This window comes from Passer montanus, unplaced genomic scaffold, assembly GCF_014805655.1.
Source record: "Passer montanus isolate IOZ18808 unplaced genomic scaffold, ASM1480565v1 scaffold18, whole genome shotgun sequence".
NCBI classification, from domain to species: Eukaryota; Metazoa; Chordata; class Aves; order Passeriformes; family Passeridae; genus Passer; species Passer montanus.
In genome coordinates, this window is record NW_024365381.1 from 3,219,868 (window position 1) to 3,241,998 (window position 22,131).

Sequence of the window (22,131 nt, forward strand, 5' to 3'; positions counted from 1 at the left end):
AAGGAATCAAAATGCAGTCACAGAGAAGGATTTACTCTAAGCTAGACAAATTCCTATTTCTTTTGCATGCCATAATGAAAACAGAACTGTAGGGGTCATATCAGGGACTTAATTCTAAAAATACACCACTTTAATTATGGAATATTCACAAGTATCTTAACATAAGCTTCACCCATTTGCAATCAGATTTAACCTCTTCAAAAAGGGAGGTGTCAAAGTATATAGCTAATATATATTATAGCTAATATATATTATCTATATTATAATCTATTTAATGTATTACTTTTTTAGTATGTCCATTAATTGGATGGAGGGAGAAATCTTACTCCTAAGAGCTAATTACAGATACTAAAGAATGACATCTAATTTTTTTTTTTTTGGTGGGTTTTCTCAGAAAAGTATTTTATAATGTAAGAGGCATCAGAAATTTTTGCTGGTTGCCTAATGCCTTTTCCAGGGTTCCATCCTTCTCATGCTTGTGGCAGTGGTCATATTCTACTCCTTGTTGCTTTTTGCTGCTAACAGTGAATAAATGAAAATGCTTTTTCCCTGGTCGTTCCCTTAAATGTGCTCACAGCCTTTGCTTATCTAGCATGTATAGGCAAGTTGACACTTTTCCCAGCATAAAGAGCATAGAAATGCTGGCAGCTATAAAGCTCTGGAACAAATATCCAAGCTGATTCTCACAAATGGACACACAAGTGCTTAGGTCTCTGTTAGGGATTCTAAATCCCAGAAAGTATGCCAAACAGCTGTTCTGCTATTGTCCCAACTTTGCCTTCACTGGGCAATAAAATGAGTATTATTTGCTTTTTGTAATCACTATTTATTTCTGCTTTGCAGTTGACACAAACATTGAAAATAGCTGGTCAGAAAAGACTTCATGATCCATCTGCCAAATGACCACATCAGTACATCTGTGGCACCTTGCAGATTAAGGCACCAAGCAAAATAAAGACACATATGGTGCACAGGAACAGGACTTGGACTGTACATGACAGTTAATTGAATGAAGATTGCAAATCTGGCCTTGGGATAGCATTCAAAATGTACAAAAAATATCCAGTCAAACTCAGTGAAATCTCCACAGCTGATGATGACTCAACGTGCTCTAAGCACTGGCATTGGAAAAAAAAAAAAAAGCAAACTAGCAAAACTTGTAGAAGTTATTATCCTTTCTGCCTCTTCCTGCTGGCTCTGGGAAGCACAAGTTATGATTACTTCACATGTTTACCATTTTCAGATCTCTCTCCCCTTTGTCAGGAAAGGTACTTGCTGAGCCTGAATGAAGAGTAAGAAAGTTCTAACTAGGTTATTTGCTGGACTGTTATGGTAGGTACATTTTTATTATGTCAGCATAAACTTGCACAGATATACTCTGGGCTTTATAACTATATTTGCTCTACTAAATATTTCTCTGTCCAACTCTTAAATACTCTTCTGGTAATTTTTCAGATTTTTGCTATTTAGAGGTAATTCAATTAATCTCCTTTTCCAGATATGTGTCTTGACAGGATTTTACACAATATAATCAATACTTTTTATTTTAACATTCCTTCTTTCTACTCTAGTTATTGTTTTCTGTATCTGTGTGATTTGTGGTGCTTTGTTTTCTTTTTGATTGAACACGTATCTCATTTCAGATAGATCTGTTTATTGTTCTCTCAGGCTGTTGCCAAAATATTTTTATGCAGCAGTTCAAAAATTCTATAATACAGAACCAGTAAAGAACCACATGGTAAAATGTCAATCCAAGACTTTTAAAAGCCAGATTCCATTAAATCTTAGTTATAAATATTTTTTATGACCTTATCTTACCCTGAGATTAGCTCAGTTCATTAAAGCATAGTGCTAATAACACCCAAGTTCTGAGTTCAATTCCTTTAAGACTTGGACTTGATGATCCTTGTGGGTCACTTCCACCCAGAATATTCTGTGATTCTGTAATCTGCACCAATTAAAAAAAAAAAAAAAAAAAAGGGGAATACCTACATTTTCTACATTATGTGGGTGCCACCATTACTAAACTAGATGATCCTGACATCTTCATGGTGGTATCTGAGTCTGCTGGTGGTGAAGCTTGCCAGGTTACCCCAGGGTTCATACCTTTAGATTGCATGTGAGACTTTCCAGTTGCCCAAGGAGAATCATCAGAAATGATGTTCCTGGAGCTGCTACACCAGGATAACCTGATCCTGGTTCTTAAAGAGCACTCACAGATAGGGGAAAAATATGTGGCAGAGGGGAAGCCAATGTGTAATCCTTACTGCAGTCAATTTTACTTTTAATGATGTTAGAAATCTACTTTTAAATCCCTGGTCAGTTTTAAATAGATCATCTGGACAATTTTCCTTCATCTCCCCTTTCTATCTTATTTTCACTGTATCTAAATGCCACAAAACTGGAAGTTTTCTGTCCTACTGCATAATTGCTTACTCAGTTCTGCAAGAACTGCAAAAATTCTACTTTCCTAGAAACAGAGGCTTTGGGGGATTTTTCATAATTAAGGACATTTGATCTATGATTGTTTTCATGCCCCTTAAATAAAGTAAGTATAATACAGGTAATAGGGGGCAGAGGTGGTTTTTTTTTTTCCCCCAAAGTTAATTATTCTGACATTTGTTTTCATCCTGTCACAGAATGACATGGCAAAGCAGCAAATTATTTCTGCACTGGAAGCTTAAAAAGCTTTTCTTTAAGCAACATTCTAATTTTAGTTTTTGTAATCATTCCTGCTAACATATTGCAATTAAATAACTGTGGGCCAACTGTCTGGGATACCCTGGACAGAAGGATGCTGTGTGCACATACTCTGAGGTGCACTGGACTAATCCCTGTTTGCCTGGGATATCCAGCTCTCCAGCAGCTCAGCCTTAGTTACTGTCACCATTCCATCAGGGGTCTGCTTGGGGATGGTGGGGCAGGAAGGAGGATTCATGGATGTGGCTATTGCTGTTACAGTGTTTTCTTTTTATTCATCAAACTACTGTTGGATACTTGCTTTTTTTCACAGTTTGATACGAACCTGAATACCACAGGGATTTATTATAATTCCATATGCACTATGAACTCCAAATGTAGGGTAAGCTAAATCATAGTAAAATCTGCCTAGGAGCTTTAGTCATGCATTCAGAAGGGAAACAGAATTATTTTATAGGAGATATAATTAAATCAGTGATTCCTCTCTGTAGAAAAGCTCTATGAGCCATCCTAACAAATGCTGTTAAAAGCTTCCTTAGGGACTAACAAAGGGGCAAACAAATATTGAAACAGTTTTTGATTTTATTTTGCAAATGAAAATGTCAAGAATGAGATCTATTTGCCCCAAGAAGAAATATTATGTCTAAAATTATCTAAAACAAATTTGAATTTCATAGCAAAATTGATATTTTAACAGACACATTTTCACATAATAAAAATTTTGAGCAGAAATTATCCAAAAATTCCACAGGTTTGTTCTGATTTCAAATCAGTGAAAGCTGTCAATGCTTTTAGTGGACTACTCTGATAGTAGCAATGTCAAAATGAGTATATTAACAGATAAACTATTCCTAGGTTACATTCTGTTCTTCATTAAATTAATGAAGTATTACTGAAGTTCTTCTCCAGTTTTTGCAATTAATATTTTCTCAAATTGGCTCAGCTTAGAGAAAGTAAAGACATTTCTCATGTAGTATCTCCTTTGTCATATAAACTGGCAGAAGAGATAGCAGCATGACTTAAACATGTTTCTGTTAAATACCCAAATCTTTGGCTACAAATTAGTCGGAGTTGATACGAACATCATGAAATCACCTGTTTAGAATTCCATTGTATTATGTTGTGGGAAGATAATTGCATGTGGATGCTTGAAGTAAGGAATTGTTCCTTACAGTATGTCATAATATTCCTATTATTTCTCTGAAGTTATACCCATACTGTCTCTATTGCCATTCTGCAACATACTTTTACAATACAAAAGTAGAAATTGCTGAAAAGTAAAGCAATTGTGCTTGAAATTCAAGAAGAGAGACTGCATTATGAGAATCAATGGAAAAGGACTATAAATAAAAATTGTGGTCAAGTGCAGTAACAATTAATGGACACAGTGAAAGTGGAATCTATTCATATGCAACAACATACAAATCTGTCCCAACAGTGTCTCCAAGCATTCAGCCAGGCAACATAGTTGAAAGATGGGAATTGAGTTAGAAAGCAAAGAGGCAAAGAAGAGGGAGGTATGACTGTTGAAATAGGTGAGACCTGCGTTAGAAGAAAGTTAGCAGTAGGTTTTGAAGTAAGAAGCAGGTTTTTCATTGAGGAAAAATAAGTTAATGAAAAGGAGAGGGCTGCCAAGGACAGAATCATTGAATTCCATACAGTTCAAGAATACTTAATGTTCCAAACTCTATTGCTTTTCTCATTTTTTAAATCCTATACCTACTTTCAATTCCTTTCACATTGCTGCTCATATTCTGAATAACAAAGCATTTTTATCTTTTAAAAAAGTACAGACTCTACTGTTTGTTGCACACTACATAACATATAATTTTAGGATTATGATAAGGGGACGACTTGATTTATGTAAAAATAATGTGAGGGTTTTTTACCCCAAGAAAGCACTTGAGAGAAACATATAGATGAGGACCGAGAGTCAGTTAGATAATGAACTAATTTCTATGAGTCTTTGGCAGTTTGAGGTATGCACTACAAAAATGATTTTTCATACAGAATTCTTTAAAACTCTTGCACATTGTACCATCTGCCCTAGAGTTCTCTTTCGAGATAATTTTTGATCTTTACAAAACATCTGGTAGTATCACTGTCTTTTTGCAAATAGTTTATTTTAACTCATTCTTTTTCAACAGAGAGAGCTGGCCACGAGCATACGTATACTCACACATTTCCTTTTAGTAGTCTCCACACCATATGTTAATTGATGCTGTAAAGAAATGGCACTTAAAACACTTAAAACTGAAGGACATGATGGTTCTTTGCTTTCTTACTTATAAACTGATGGCATTCATGATTTTTATAAGTTTCTCAACAAAATAAGAGAGGGAGAGGCATTTAGTTTGTCCCTGCATTGCTCCATGATTACTCTCTGATGGAATGTCTCTGATCTTTAGCCAGATGGGAGCTGCAAATGATTACTCAGTGTTTCTTGCTGAGCACACTAAGGGCGTTGGACAAAATCATCAGGCACCAGGAAAAATGAAAGGTAGATTTCATATAATGCTTAACTGAACTGGAGAAATCAGAAGTAGAGACTGTTGTAAATGATGTATCATGAGGATTCAAAAGTCACGAGATGTACCAGTAGGAACTGGCTTATACAAGGTCCTGGGTATTTTACAGAAACAAACTTGTTCTTGATAAACCTCCTGCATCAAATGTTTACTACTAGTCATTTCATAGTCAGAAGAGAGGGCTAAGAGCATTTTCTACACCATCATGGTCATTCCATGCTCAGAAACTGTTGTGCACAATAAAGTCTTTCACTTTCTAACATGTTTGATCTCTTAATGACCATGTCAAACAGAATGGGTTTTGGTGCAGCTTATAAATCATTTGTGTAATCCTATTATTCTAAGGTTGCATTATCACCTCACTTACTCCTAATATTAAAATCTGCATTCTACTAGTTTCAGGCACAGTTGTTTTTTATATGGAGTATTTTGCCTTTTTTTCCTTTTAAAAACCCAGCTGTCTATCAGTTTCATATAACCCTTTTCAGTATAAGAAGAATACTGTAAGACTTTGAAGACTTGAAAGAACTACTTGTTGTTGTCCTATAAAACCTGATCATGTCAGTATACTGACGCAGCACTTAATCATTAAATCTTAACATTCATTCAAATACATAATTTAATACAAGTTTTTTTACATGTATAGTGTTTCTATTTGACTCAAAGAAATTTCAGACTTCAGAAGCAAAGTGAACAGAACTCCTTGGTGGTTCAGATCTAGGGAAACTTAATGCAATTGTTTGTGCAGGAGTTTGAACTTGCCCCTTGTTGAATTCCAAAGGCTCCTCTCCACCCATTTTTCCAGCCTGGAAAGTCATTCTGGATGGCAGCATGGTCCTCTGATGTGTCAGCCCACTCCTCCTAGTTTTGTGTCATTGGCAAACTTACTGAGGGTACATGCTGCCCATTGTTCAGATTGTTAATGAAAATACTAACCAGAATTTGACTCAGAATTGACCCATGAGGTAAACTCCAAATTGTTAGCTGGAATAAGATTTCAGGACACTTATCACTACCCTCTGAGCCTGGCCATTCAGCCAGTTTTCAATCCAGCTCACTGTCTGTCCATCCAGGCTAAACTTCATTAGCTTCTCTATGAGGATTTTAGAAGAAACAGTCTTGAAAACCCTATTGAAATGAAGTCCTATGAGTTATGATACACCCAGGTTAGGTGGGAGTGCCTGGGTACCTCCCCTGTGGGGGAGCTTTAATTTCTCTGGTGGAAGGACTCATATCTGAGTCTGGAGGGACTTCAGGAGTCTTTGATGGTTTATGTCTGAGACATTACAGTTTTCTCCTCTCATATCAACACAGCAGGGCTAGGAATGCCCCATCAGATCTTCCATGGAGGGTGGTAGGATGGGAGTTTTACAACCCAGTGGTTTGTGTAAGGGAGGACAGTTCAGCCTAACAAGATCACCACCCTATTCCCATAGGATTTGTCATCTCACTCATAGCACATCATTCACCCTGTGTTTTACCAGCTCACAAGTTATCCATTACACACCCAAAAGCTCCCTTCCTCCACCTCCAAACCTGGCTTCCACAAAGCATCCTGGGACCTCCACAAGTGGAGAGTGTTTTGAGTCATTAACCCATACCAGTTACTAACCAGAACCCCCTGTGTCTTCCCTTTGGCAAATAACAGGTTGGGTGAAGACCCCTATGAGGATAAGGGTCTGCAAATGTGAGAATGCTCCTATCTTCTGTATATAGGGTGTATATATCTACTTCATCCTTCTGGTCAGGCAGCCTCTATCAGACACCCGCTACTCTCTGATGTTTACCCATCAGTTCTTAGCTGGCTCATCACCATCCCAAGCAGAGCTGCAAGTATTCTGTCTCATATAGAGAGCTGCTCCACCTTGTCTTCCCAGCCTGTCCTTCCTAAAGAGCCTGTATCTCTCCATTGCAACCAGTCAAGGGATCCATGACACCATGTCTTTGTGATCCCAAGAGGATCATAGCCCTGGAGCTGTACACAGATCTCTGATTTATGTTCATGCCTCATGTTGTGAACATAAGTGTTTGTGCCCATCCAGATGTTACAAGGCAGCATCCAGCATCCATTGTTCCAAATATTTCTACTTATAAAGGTCTAGTGTACACAGATCTCTGATTTATGTTCATGCCTCATGTTGTGAACATAAGTGTTTGTGCCCATCCAGATGTTAGAAGGCAGCATCCATTGTTCCAAATATTCCTACTTATAAAGGTCTACCTACCTTCACAGTAAACAGATAAAACTAATGCTTGATTTTAACTGGTGTGGCTGAAACACCATTTTCTGAACCCATTAGATGTCTGTCTTTTTATCATTCATTGATAAATGCATGCAGTGCATGTAGCTAGATTTGAAAGCTGCAATGTGAGCTGCAGGTTGAGCTCTGGGTGATGAGAGCCTGAGGCAAGAGTCTGTGTCCTGCTAACCCTTTGCAAAACTAAGGTCACAGGGACCTGTGGTCCTGCCGGGGGACCAGACATGGCAGGAGGCCTTTGCTCCCAGACTGTCACTCAGACTGTGATGGTATAAAAGGCCAAAGATTCCTTTGTCCTGGGTCCCTCCTTGGATGTACCAGCTCAAGTTTAGTTTTGTTATCTGGTTATTGCACCATGATTAAATTATTTGAAGGATCTGGATGTCCAAGACTGCAATGGGAGACCTGAGGTTGAGCAGGTGAGGAAACCTGCTGTGACTGTGTGACAGCAGGAGGTGCAGCAGTGAAGGACCTTCCATCCCAGCTCAGGTTGAGCGAGAGTGACTGCGCCAGAGGACCCCTGGATAGTCAAACAGGAAGTTTCTTTAAAAGTTTTGTCTTCACCCATAAATAATTTCTGTTCTAAGCTATTGTTAACCTGTTTTTACATTCCTTTCCCATGAAAAGGTGCTTAAGTTTCAGTAAAGTGCAGCAAAGAAGAACCCATTCTAGTGCCAAGACAGCTTAAAAAGGTAAGATATGACCAAGGACAGTTTAAAGCTGTTTGCTACCATCTTAAAAAAATACTCCAATTTTGCCTGTAAAAAGAAAAATAAAGGGATTATCTCCATCTTTTACCACTGAAAACTGTCAGATATACATCAATAGAAAAAAGCAGAATTTTCTTAGGCCTCTAATATTTTAATAGGATAAAGCAGAGGATGGTCATATTTACACCAAATGCTATTTTAGTAATTTTTCTCCTGAATACTCTTGAGTCAAAAACATCTATTCTGCTCATAGACTAATTTCAATGTTTAGGTATGAAGTGATACAAATAAGAACAAAAGTTATATTTACTGTTATTCGCATTCCTGTGAGGTCCTTTTAAAAGACTGAACCTTCTGGGAAGGATGTTGAGACATTTCCTTTCTTCATAACTGAACAATTTCCTTGAGAGTTTTCTCCCCAAAAATCTCATTTTCAGGTTGCCTCACAGCCCTCGTTGCTCTGAATACCCTGAGGTACAGCTGTACATGGAAGTCTCCACTATTATTAGGTGAGAAGGCTGCACCCCTTTCCCTGACTTTAGGTGTTGTGGTATTGTACTGCTCATTAATCAATAATTAGGCATATTGTAATAGATGACTTTATGAAGGCATGAAAGCAGCTTTGGCAAAGCAATACAATTTGTTCCCCGCATGGCAGTTTGCCTTAGCAACAAAGTCTGGAATAACATCTCTTCTCATTTTGAAGTTACATTGGGAAATTTTTCAGGTATTAGAACTGCATTTTCAAACATCTCTGTGCTCTCATTTAAGATGTCTTTGGGATTATGTCTTCTTGTGAATCCTGACTGCTGACAATTTTCAAACATCTCTGTGCTCTCATTTAAGATGTCTTTGGGATTATGTCTTCTTGTGAAATCCTGACTGCTGACAACAGGTACAGGTACATTCAAATGGAAAAGAAATTTCATCTATTTCAGGAATAAATCCCATATGTATTCAAAAGAAAGCTTTCTCTGAGCCTATCAATCAGCAAGTCATGTTGGAAAGAATTCAGACCACTAAATAAACATGACGACTTGCTCTGTGCTGAAAATATTGATGTTGAATATTCAATACATAATGACAGAAGAGAAAAATATTTGTTTGGTCTGATTCATACACATGTAACCAGAATCTCTTTCAGAAAACAAAGTGAGCTACATTTTGTTTTGTAGTGACACTTAGATATAACAGATGTATATGTCTTTTGGAAACATCTTGAAAAGCAGAGGAATTATGGGAAAGTGAGAAACAAACCTCGTATTGCTTCGTTAGATTCTCGGCTGAGAAGATATTGTAGCAAAGAACTGTAGACAGCCAGTGCACCTTCATTTAAAGCAGTTACTACAATCTTTTCCCCCGGCTTCAACTTTGTGAGGTTTCATGGTGGAAAAGAGGGTGGTATTTCATCAAGTTGAAAGAATAGGATCACCAAGAGTTCATAGAAAGTTCCATTTCAGAAAATCATCTATAAAAACCTTTCTTCATTAATATGGTTTTTACTGGTATTTCTGTTTCCTTCATATTCTAGGAGGGTTATTTGTTTTTCACTGGCTTGCACACTGTTCTGAAAAGAAGACAGAAGGCCAAAAGACCACCAGAATATTTATCCCCATAAAGAAAACCAGTTGTTCTGGAGTATCAAACATGTGCATAAGACAATGTGGATCACCAGTTTCCATCTCAGAAAAAATAAAGTGCATGTGTGCATGAGTGCAGTGGTATTACATCTAATAGAAACATAGAGAAGATAGCTGATTAATTTGTGGATTAAACATAATAGTTTCATTTTCCTTAGGTTTATGTCTTAGAGAGAATCAAAAATTGAAAAATTAAAATTATCCTAAATAATAAGTAACTTAAAACTTTTGTTTATTACAATATTTTGCCACTAAAATATGTGGATTGCAGTTATTTGACAGCTCTAATGACTCATGACCATGTCCAGTGGACTACAGCCATATGAACCCACTGTACCATCTATCCAGGAAGAAAAGGATACCTGAAAAAAATACATTATTGAATTTGAGTGAAGGCATCTGAGTTCCAGTGGTGGAGAAATAGATTGACTATGGTATTGTCAAAGCATAATTTTAAGCCATAGTGGCCCACATCTAGTGCCAAAAAAGTGGTTCTGTACAGAACTTTACGTGTTATAGATAAAATCAACTCTTTCTTTGATTTCACTTGACTTTGTTTGCTTTAACCACTGAGAAATGGATGCATGCTTACAAACCAATTAGCTCATGTGGGAGAGGTATGGGAAACACAAGGAAAAGCTCTCTGATTTAAATTGCTTAGAAAAAAAAATGGGCATTTCCAACACTAAGGTTTTTTTGTTTTTATGTTTTTTAGGAAAGAGTTTTTTAAAGCTATTCCATTACAGATATTTAATAAAGTAGTAATGAATGCCATTCAAATGATACCTCACCTGTTTAGAGAGGAATGAGGTTAAGAAAGCTATTGCTTATCCATCCTGGCTGTGAACTGTGAGCATTTGGCTGAAACTCAGTGGCAGTAGAACCTTATTCCCAAGATTCAGACTTTGAGCAGTCCTCTCCTCCTTTGTCCACAGAAGAATATTTTATTTGCCTGTATCATGTGACAGACATTGCATATAGCAGAGTGACTGATGTATAGATGGTACTCCCAGTGTCGTACTAAATAATGAAACTACTACACATAAGAGATCTGTAGATACTGGCTACACAGCAGGCCAAGCAGTAGCAGAAAACTTCCAACTGAGGAGGCAAGAGAAATTACAGAACCAGAGCTAAGCCTGGTTTTTAACCAGAGGTAAGCTGCAGAGCATTGTGATATAATATCCTACAAGGTACCTAAGTTGTCAAAGTCATAATTGAATCGTCTATTATCCTGACATCTACAGTGCAGTAATTTATTTTTATTTTTATTTTTTTTTTTTTTTACTGGGTGAATAATTATAAAGTCATGTTAGAACACATATCTCATACAAGGACCTTCAGTTTCTTTGCTCCTTTTCTTATGTGTGGGGTTACATGTGCCTATGATTCTGGATAGGTGTTAGCTGTTCCAAGCATTTTTGGACAGAATATCAGTGAAATAAGGAGAATAAGTGCACAGACAAGCAACTCACAATTCAATTTTTATTGAATGTTTTGAGGAAGGTTTATTAAAATGTTGTTGTTGCTGTTGTTTGGTTCCTTTGATGCTTTATTTTTGTATGTAATACTATGAAAATTGTGAGGGTCTTTGCTGCTGAAACTACCTTGGTTGTACACAAATACAACCTAGAACATTTATCAAATCTCTATGTTTTCCATACCAAAGCTTCAACAAGGTAATAATGTATTTATATTGATTGAAATGCATAGTAATATTTTAAAGTTATATAATATTGAATGTAATATTTTATTAGAACATATCTAATATTAAGGTTTCCTTTGAAAATACCATATGTTTATACCTGTCAATGTTCTCAAAATCTGTTTTATTGTAATAAAAAATGTAATAAAATGTAACCCTTTGTGACATGATTTTATGTCTTATTTTATATATATTATATATATTAAAGAAATAAGCTTCTTTTCATATGTTATCTATAGAATCATCAGATAATGCTTGCTATAACGTGAATTTCTATCAAGAAAACATAAGGCAGAAGGCCTGTGTACCATTGGTGAAGTGGATTTAACCCCCTAAAACTTGTATAAAGGGAGACACAAGAGTTCAGGAATGATCTCATAGGAGCTGCTCAGACAGAATATGAAGATTTTTAAACCCTAAAGCAAAACTACCATATACTTGGAGGGAAAACTTAATTTCTTTAGACTTCTTTAAATATTTTAATGAGTGCTCTCAACAGATAGAAAGATACAAATTTCAAAGGGAAAAGAGAAAGCTGGCAAAAAGGAAAATCCCCTCACTTTCAAATACAAATATACCAGCTTTTGGCAATATGTTTCTGCCATGTTGATGTTTTTCTTATTACATATGGATATATGGAGATTAGGGAGTTCACCCAACAAAGGTGATCCTTTAGGTTGCTTAGGAATCATAGAATAGACTTGTTCTATGTTGGCTTTATTACTTAGGGTGGGGAATAGTTTCCTCTAGAGCTTTATATCCTGGCTTCTGCTTGTTTTGTGCTTATTACATACATCCCTTCCAAATATAGATTGTTTTGACCAGTGCTCACCTGAACAAGGTGTAGGTTCCTTGCTTTTGGCACACTGCATTTAGTTCAAAGCATAAACTTATTTCTGTAGAAAAGATTAAATATACATACAGTGATGTATATTTATATTAAAATCAGAATAATAGAAACATAATGTTTAGTGGATTTTAACATTAGTTGTCTTTAAGTAGAATACTTAAAATGGCCATGGTTTCATTCTTGGTATCAAAATGCAGGTAAATACTGTTCAAAACTATTTTGAATCCCACTGACCATTGACACTAATCACTGCCCACCAGTGAGATCTTAGTATTTAGGTGTCAGCTGCTACACAAAAGCAAAACTTTAAAATCCCCCAAACCTCAAATCTTTAAATATTTTTTCTGCCAACAACTTTAAAATTAATTTTGAAAGAAAATGGAGGTAGCTCATAGAGTTTTCACTCACTACTCCACATCAAATAATTTTGTTTCTATCTTTTCCCTGTTACACAAAATATGACTGACTCTATGCCCAGCTTTGAGTTGCTGCCAGTAACATTGCACATTATAGCTTTCTCTGCTAGGCCAAGGCAATGACAATGGTCATGTTGATATATAAGAATAAATCATAGTCAGTGTATGCTATTTGTGGCATAAGAAAAAAGGCTTTAAATAATAATAGTGTATTTTTTTATTTTTTTCTTCAAGATTAGTGAAAGATCCCTTAAGATCAGTCTTCATGTTAGTGCAAAGAATTGCAGTAAATAGAACATGTAACATGTATCAGCTTGTAGTCTCTCCAGATATCTCCACCGCTTAACCACCAAAGGTTCACTTGCATCTTCCAGGCACCCTTACTGTGACATCCTCTGGCTTTTATTCCTTAGACTTTTCTTAACATTTTCAGGAGTTTTCCTATTTATTTTGACTGTGAGTGGATGCATTATTGAATTATTAAAATGTTGCTCTTTTTTGAAGAGCAAGTTCTTGTTCACTTTAGGTTAACATTACCCCATGAGCAAAAGTACAAAAGTAATTATTAGTTTATTCATTTAACAAGACTTTGTTTTAAATATAATTGAGTTCAATTTTGAGAATAAAGCTCTAGAGTTCATACTTAATTTTACAATGGAAAAAAAACACAAAAAAAACCTCTTATAAATCACAGAAAGTATAAATACCACTAGCTTTATAAAAGCTAATATTTTATTATTATTAACATTTCTAGTTTAAAAAATTTACAGGTCAGTATGACTTCATAATGCAGTTTATACAGTTTTATATATGATACAAAGCCATAAGTACAGGTATGATAGACTGCAGTTCAGACACACTGGATATTTGCAGTAGAAATAGAGAGAGGATCTCTATGTGGATGAATTTATTCTGGGCTCCACGCTGTGTCTTATACATTAATCATAAAGCATCATGCTTATGCAAATGTGCAGCAGCCTAATTAGGCATACAGAGTAGAACATTTGGAATAATGTTATGAGCTATTGGGCTTCTGAAATATGTTCCTCAGCCAAATTCTCAAAAGCAAAGTAGATGTGAGATGCCTTTTTACTTTTGAAAACAGGTGTACAATTGTCTTCTTGGTGCTTATTTCATGCCTTCAACTTTAAAATAAAGCTTGATCCCAGTTGGCATGACATTTTCCTTGTCATTGGAAAGTAACTGTGGATATTCTGAATCCTGACAAGAAAACAAAATGTTCATTCAGAGCTCAGACATGCTGAGAATTTTGAGAATCCTATAATACTTTGTGAATTTCTGTTGTCTGTTTTGAGCATTCTGTCTTCTGAAAATATTGAGGTTGAATTTGACACTTCCTTTCTTGCTACAATATGTGCTTAATCAAATTATCCTGATTCACATTCTGAGAATGCAGTATCTTAAATGTAAATATGCAGAATATTAAGCATTCCACTTCAGAATACAATATATTATTACATATATTATTTTTGCATGAATTTTATTAATTATATAAAATTATATTATATTGGATAAATTAATTTATACTCTTATAAAAAATTAATCTTTAACAAAATTACTACCATGTTTCCCCATGTCCATGAGTGTTTGCTAGGTTTTCTTCACATCTGTTAAAAAGTTAAGCAGCAATTTATCTACTATTTTGGTAGCTGCTGTAGAGAAAAAAAATTAGTACTTACAAACTAAATCACTAGTGTTATGGTAAGCACAGTAACACAGTATGGTAAACACTAAACAATCCTAAAATAATAATAACTTTCACAAAATAAACTAATACTGTTTGGTAGGATTTTAGCATTTGATCTCTACATTCTTTATTTGTTCAGAACTTAGTATATAGATCAAATTCCATCTTTGCATAATAGCAAAGACACTGTGCTGCCTGACAACAATAATTATGCATGACAACAAAAGCAAATGTCTGAAAACTGCCATAAAAAGAGATAATGATGACCTTTAAACTAAGGTGCCAGTATAAGAAATATCTGAAGGTGTTCCCTGCTGTGGTGTCTCATGATGCATGGAGATTCTAGTGGAAATGGATGTTCCAGCTGCAGCAGAGTATCAAATGGAAGTTAAACTGCAAAAAATTTCAGGTGGTGAGCAAAAGAATTGTCTTTTTTAAAAGATATGAGAAAGAGAGAGAGTATGAGAGTGTGAGATTTTTGTGGTTTTTAAATTGCAGAGGACACATTGTCATCTGAATTTCACACCACAGGATGACAAGGAGGTTAATAGTCTTCCTTCTGTCCAGCAGAGGATTATTATGGAACCTCTTATAAGGAAAAGTATTATGTATTTTGTTGTATTTTATGACCATATAAGTACCTTTCCTGAATAATCCTGTATTTTGGGAACACAGAAAGAAAATTATAAGAAAATAATAATTTATATTTGTTGTTTTTATGATCAGTATATGCACTTTACAGAAGGCCACAGCCTCCTATCCCAGGTCAATAGAATCTAGACATAAACTCATTTAATGATTCAAAAGCTTCATAAGCAGTCTGAAATCTGTTGTTTTCTCATTTACATCTAGTTCAATCAGTATCTTCTCCTCTGACTGTTATTACAGTACCCAAAATGTGACACTTCACATTTTCCCATTTTAAGTTTTCTGTGAAGAAAAATGTTCCCTGGTTTCCTCTAGGATCTGAGTCCTGTCAGTGAGTGGCAGTCTGGCTCTTGGTGCAGGTCTAGATGTTATGAGAGAACTTCCTGTATAGCCAGAGGGAACAATTTATGATGCCATCTCTTAAATTTCAACTTGGGGCTGTCTGGAACAGGGTGAGTTTTCAAGACCAAGTAATGAGTCAAAAAGGTGAGTTCCACAAAGACAATCATCACCTGCAAATTAGCAGACTTATGTCTCAAATTTTCATTGTTTCAAGTAAATCATACCTTCCTCTTGACTTTGGAGAGTGAATAATGTTGTATGTTGAAATTCTCCTTAATTACACTTAGCAGCCCTAAAAATAGAACTAAATTTTAATTTAAAAACTGGAACAGTGCAGATAAGAAAATAAAGATTAATTACTGTGTGTTTAAAATGCCCTTAATATTCTGGCCAATCTTGTGCCTTCAAAACACAGAATAAGGATATTCTGAATTCACAGACCTGTTAGTTACCTAATAAAGTTAAAATTGAGATTAAAATCCTATAACATAAATAATTAAATATTTATTAAATGTCTTGGCTTTTTTGGGCAACGTTATTTTAACAGAAAATAAATTGAAAATATGTTGCAAATGTCTATTTATTCCCCCAGAAACTCTCTGAAAAATTCAATAGTCTTTTTGCACAGGCATAATCATTACCAAATTTTAGAAATTTGGGGTAGTGAACAAGGCAAGAATATTAAAAAAAAAAAATCTCTTTTGATTCAATCAAATATGTTTTATTTACTGTTAAACTGATAAAGTTTCCTTTCTTCTTATCTTAGAAAAATAAATTTCAAAGCATAAACATCATTCCAAACTGGAAAATGTCAGCAGTAGGATTTTTGCAAGAAGGCTTAGTGCTGCTGTTTGGATGGAGTCTATTTTATTTTTTATCTTATAAAGAGTTTTCCTTAATGTTCCTTAATCTTCAGAACAGTTTTTCTGAGATCTGCTTTCTGCCAGCCCTTGCATCCATGTTGGGTCGATTTCCTTGGCTGAAAACTGGACTTCACACATTCCAGTAAGCTGACTTGCATTTTGTCTGACACATGGATTTCAGTTTTCACAAGAAACCAGCAGCAAGGGTATCTAAGCTATGTCTGCTGACACCAAAGGAGGACTTAGCTGACTGGAGACAGGATCAAAGTTCTCAAAACAATGGCACTTTGGAAATGTGGTGTTATGAGTGTCAAAACACATTCTCCTGAAATGTGTGGCTGACTCCTCCAATTCATCTCCATGTTCTCCAAAAGTTCTTGTGTTTTCTATCTGCCTTCTTCAAAAAATACAAGGTTTAAAATTGGTCACAGTCCTATCATCTCTTTCAAAATGGTATTTTTTTCAATTTTGTTATCCTCTGATTTTTGAAACTCTAGAACATACATTTTAAACAGTGAAATTCAGGTGCCTGCATAGCAAGAAGGACTTTTCAGTAAGTTTGGGCATTATATGACACATATCTCAGGTTTGTCTGTGTATATCTCTTGAAAGGAGGTTTATGAATTATATGGACTAAAAACTCTTAGGATTTCTGAGCTCATAAAGTTGAGTGGTGCCTTATACATAATTTAATCTCATTTTTGTCTAAAACCCTTCAATCTGCATCAGCTAATTCTTAGGAATTTCCCTTACCTTGTCAAAGACTGTGAAGGAATCGAAGCTTTCTGAATTTCACTGGTTTGAAGCCCCCTCAAACCAGTGAAATTCAGAAAACTTTTAAAGGAAGAAACAAACCCCCATAAACTGTTCGAGTGACTTCACAGATAAGTGAAAATCCCTGTATTCAGAGAAGCAACTTAGCTTTTTAAACCAGAAATTTAATTTACAGCAAGGTGTAGAAAAATGTAATTCGTCTTTCATCCTATACAAATTTGCTCAACAACCTTCTAAAAGCATCAGAAATGGTAGAGCTAAACCATCTGACAAGATGAGAAAGTGAGACCATAATTTTTTTCATGTCTACAAATTGCTTGCTAAGAAGAAATTCCCATGAAGTCCACTTTATAAATATGGTCAAACTACTTGTGTACCAGTGAATAGAGCTGACATACTAATTTATTTAGAGTATCACATACAATAGTTGCTCACTTGTCACTAATACCTAAAATCTCGATGTGCTACATTGGATGGGGTTTTGTTTGAGCAACCAGGTCTACTGGAAGGTGTCCCTGTCCAGGGCAGAGGGCTTGGAACTAGATGATCTTTAAGTTTCCTTTCAACACAAACCATCCTATGATTCTATACTTATGAAACATATTAGTTGAATTTTACCAGACTCTGCCTGACTTTTGCAGAAATAGGTTATTAATACTGCTTTTGCTGCTGTCATAGATTACAGTTCTTATGGTTTAAGTTCCACTGTGTGTGAGTATATATCGTTGCCAGCTACCCTAAACTGGGAATTGCACTTGTGTACTGAGGGGAGATAATGTCAAAAGCCTTGCTGCAGTCCAGGTAAACAGCATCCACTGCTCTCCCCTCATCTATTCAGCCAGTTATCCCATTGTAAAAGGCAATCAGGTTGGTTGAGCCTGAATTTCCTTTGGTGAATCCATGTTGACTCCTCTTGATCATCTTGTCTTCCACATGCGTAGAGATAACCTCCAGGAGAGCCGTTCCACCATTTATCATCTTGTCTTCTACATGCGTAGAGATAGTCTCCAGGAGAGCTGTTCCATCACATTTACAGGCTGGGCCTTTAGTTCCCCTTTTCTGAAGACTGGAGTGACATTTGCTTTCTTTCAGCCCTCAGGTGCCTCTCCTGACTGCCATGACCTTTCAAAGATGATTGAGAGTGAGCTAGCAAAGATATGTACCAATTGACTCCATAACCAGTGGACATTGATTCCTTTGATATGATTTGCATTATACCGAGGTTTATCTATATTAATAGAGAATATAATAACCCAGGATACTGAATTAACTCCATATAATAATAATTTCATTAATTATTAATGTGATTAAAGAAAAATTTCTTTTTGCTGCAGAGCCCAGGAGGAAAGGGACAAGGATGAAAGTGGTGACCAAGGTGTGAGGATCATCTATGGATAACTAGTAGCAAGGTTTCCTGATTTATTTCTCATGAGGCCTTAGACAATAATCTACTTAGGAGGGAAAGAGTGAGAGTTGCTGGTTCAGAACAGGGTCTACCTTCCTTTCAAGAAATCATTCCCTCTTTCATACAGTTTCTCAACACTGAATCCATCAGTGCCCTTTGCTCTTGTGAGTATCTCTCAGCTGTAAAGAAAGTTACTGTAGAGGGACAGCCAGCTGCCTAGGATTACAAATTACAGCAGAGATCTCCCACACTAGACTGATTGCTCATCATAGCCCTTGACACTGTTGTTTCTGAAAGGTCATTCTGTTGCTGTCTAGTGGCAAATGGTTGTAACAGTGGATGCATCCTTTTATGCCTGCCTCACTGCGTTGACATTTCTGGTTTTGTGTATAGTTTATGCCATTCCTTACATTGTTCCTGAGGACATCAGCCTCTCCTTTCTATCTGATAATATTTGTATTCATGTCTTATTCAAATAGGATTGTTGACTGTCACTTTCTTACTTTATTTTTTTACAGACAAGCTTTGACGAGTTAAGTCAAATGATTCTTATCTGTGGCCAGAGTTTTTTATTTTGTTTAGGTTGCCTTGCCTTATCATCTCAATATCGTCTATTGATGGAGGAGAAATCCAAAGCTATGAAACCTTGAAAAAAAATTGTCATAAAAAGAATACATTTTTACTTCAAGATGGACATAGCTACTAAAATAGTGCAAGGATCCTTCTGTGTTTAAAATATTCCTGTCAGTCTCTGAAATGATTTATATTCCTACTAAATAAATTCAAATATTAACAGAAAACAATATCTGACTGCATTCTGTAAAACACAAGTAAAATATTATTTAGTGTTTACCTTTTCTTTGAATGCATAATAACCACCCTTTGGTTTAATTTCTTTTACAATGGCTGTGATACCAAGTATGGTGGAATTAAAGACATACACATTTTCATAACTAAGATATATTTGGAAGATTTAGCAGCATTCTTTTATATAGGTATTTCCATATGTGATCTGTATTTTAAAGTACTTTTTTTTAATAACTGGAGCAGTGCAAAATCTTCCCACGATCTTTAAGAGCTGCAACTTGCAAAGTCCCTGATAGCTATTGCACTGTTACAAATCTTCTTTACAGTTATAATGTTATCTGTGTGCAAAATGCATTTTAACTGTTGTCACAACTACCTCACCCTTTTCTAGAATACCCATTAAATCAGAAATGTTCCACAGTTCTTCAGTTGTTATTTAGACGTTGGTTTGGGTTTTTTCCTCATAGTGCTAAATTAGTTGACTCTTAAAATATTGATTTAAGCCCTTAGGGTTGCACACTGATCTAAGACACGCTTGTTGAAAATTGAATTATAGATAGGTTTTCCCCTATGCTGGAAGAGAATAGCTTAGACTCAAAGAGAATTTGGTGACCTACCCATTTTAAAATTGTAAAATTTACTTATTTTAATTTAATTATTCCTAGAATTGCATAATACTTAAGGCACTCTGAGTTGGACAAGGTTAGCAACAAAAATATTTGAGCAGGCTGTTCTCTAAAGAATTCAAAATTACCTTTTATGCAAATTTTCACATATTTAGGGGTAGTGACCTTGGCTCAAATAAGAAAATATACCTTATATTTGATAAAACTAAACTTCCAGTCATTATAAAATAATTTCTTTGTTGTTCTAATGTTTCAATTATTATAATTAATTTGAAAAACACAAATAGGAAGAACGTAGAAATGGAATATTGCTAACATTCCAATAATATTGTTTTGTATTTTTACAATGTATTTGAATGTAGTTAGTTCATTTATTAATATTTTTCTTACCATTTTCAAAATGAAAATATATTCTGTTTATAGTAAAAAGCCTAAATTACAGTCCTAAATTATTGTACAGATAAGTGTATAACATCAACATGACACATAAGGCATCACAACTGGGTGTAACTTCCCTGTGTAAGAAGAAGGACTAACATGTGTACATGTTGAATTTATGTGGTATTAGAAACACAGAATTACTTAAAGTGATACAAAGTGAACAATTCCATCCTTTGATGACAAAATAATGTTAAAGATAAGGAATATGGAAAGGAAAGTCACATAGGAAATGAAATTTGTGTATGAAGAAAGGAAGATCCCCTGATTCCCAAAAGAAATTACCAGATATGCAAGGGCAAGATGTCATATTGATTTTTGATCTATGAATTAGAATTTCAATTCATCTTAAATTGCCCAGACTTATAAAAGCAGCTCCTCAGCTCATGTTAACTCCATGTAAGAACCCTAACAATGAAGTAATTTATTTTAAATTTTGCAAAAAATCCCCAAACTGTGATTCTTTGGAGTGGTTTTATGTCAAGATGCAAACTCTGAGAATTAGATTGCATTAAGATAATCACTGCATAGGAAGAAATATGTAATTGAGGTATGGGTTGGCTTTTTTTTTAATGTTTTTTCTAGGCCAGATTTGTTGTATATTCTTCATATAATTGACCCATAATTCTTCAAGAGTAGAAAAATAAGAGTGGTTATTTTTGTGCAAGAAAATATGTACTGGCAGGGAGATCTGGAATCTTGTCCTTTTTTTTTTTTTCTTCTTTAATCTACAGTTCAAGATATGAATAAATCTACTGCAATACAAACAATCCCTGCAGGAGAGACAGAGAAGAGGGTGGTTCCCTCACTCTTAGCTTTTTCATTCTTAACCTCCAGGTTAAGATTAACAGTATGCTAATTTCCACAGAGTTAAAACACTACATATATATACATTAGTAGAGTGCATATGCAACAAAGATAAATCTTGACTGACTGGGACATATGGGAGCTGGTTGTACAGCCAGCAGCAGTCTGGGAAGCATTAAGAGGGAAGCATTAAGCCCAGAAGAAGTGGTGAAGGGCTCAAGCTTGAGTAGTTATTTCATCATCCTCCAGGCCAAGGAGGTGGAGCATGGGAGGGACTCCAGGAACTTTAGTAATAGGACAGGGAGTCATGTGTACAAATTGAAAGAGGAAAAATTTAGACCTACAGTAGAAAGAAATTCTTTGCAGTGAGGGTGGTGAGATACTGGAACAGTTTGCCCAGGGAGGTTGTGGATGCCCCAACCCTGGCAGTGCTCAAGGCCAGTTTGGAGAAGGCTTTGAGCAACCTGGCCTAGAGGGAGGTGTCCCTGCCCATGGCTGGGGAAGATGGAACTCTTTTGAGGATTTGATCTTTAAGGACACTTCTAACCTTTAATTTTCCCTGACTGCATAGCTGGATATGTAAATATGTGCAAATGGAAAATAATATTGATTTTTTTTTTGAAAGAAATGCATGAAGCAGTGACACTGTACAGCCCTCATACAAAACACCACATTAATTGTATTTGCACTGGTAAAAATTCTTGTGTTTTTTCCCATTACCCAAGAGGTAATGCTAAAGCAAATTATTAAGCCATGGCAAAGAAAGTGCAGAGATATCTTAGCAATTAGACCAATTAGCTATGCAGAAGATAACTTTTCCTTAGAAGGCGCATGCTGTCATATCTATATTTTTTCTGGAACCCAACATTAACCAAGTAGTTCAGAGGGAAATGAGAATGTATGTTT

General features: G+C 35.6%; 1 long non-coding RNA gene across 1 annotated transcript; it reads left to right on the forward strand.

Annotated features, from left to right (window-relative positions):
- The first annotated feature begins 493 nt into the window (after positions 1 to 493).
- On the forward strand, positions 494 to 11,711 carry LOC120500531. The gene is made up of 4 exons (XR_005627123.1): positions 494 to 1,332; positions 8,114 to 8,178; positions 8,634 to 8,705; positions 9,728 to 11,711. It is a non-coding gene; the product is annotated as an uncharacterized LOC120500531 (long non-coding RNA).
- Positions 11,712 to 22,131: the final 10,420 nt, after the last annotated feature.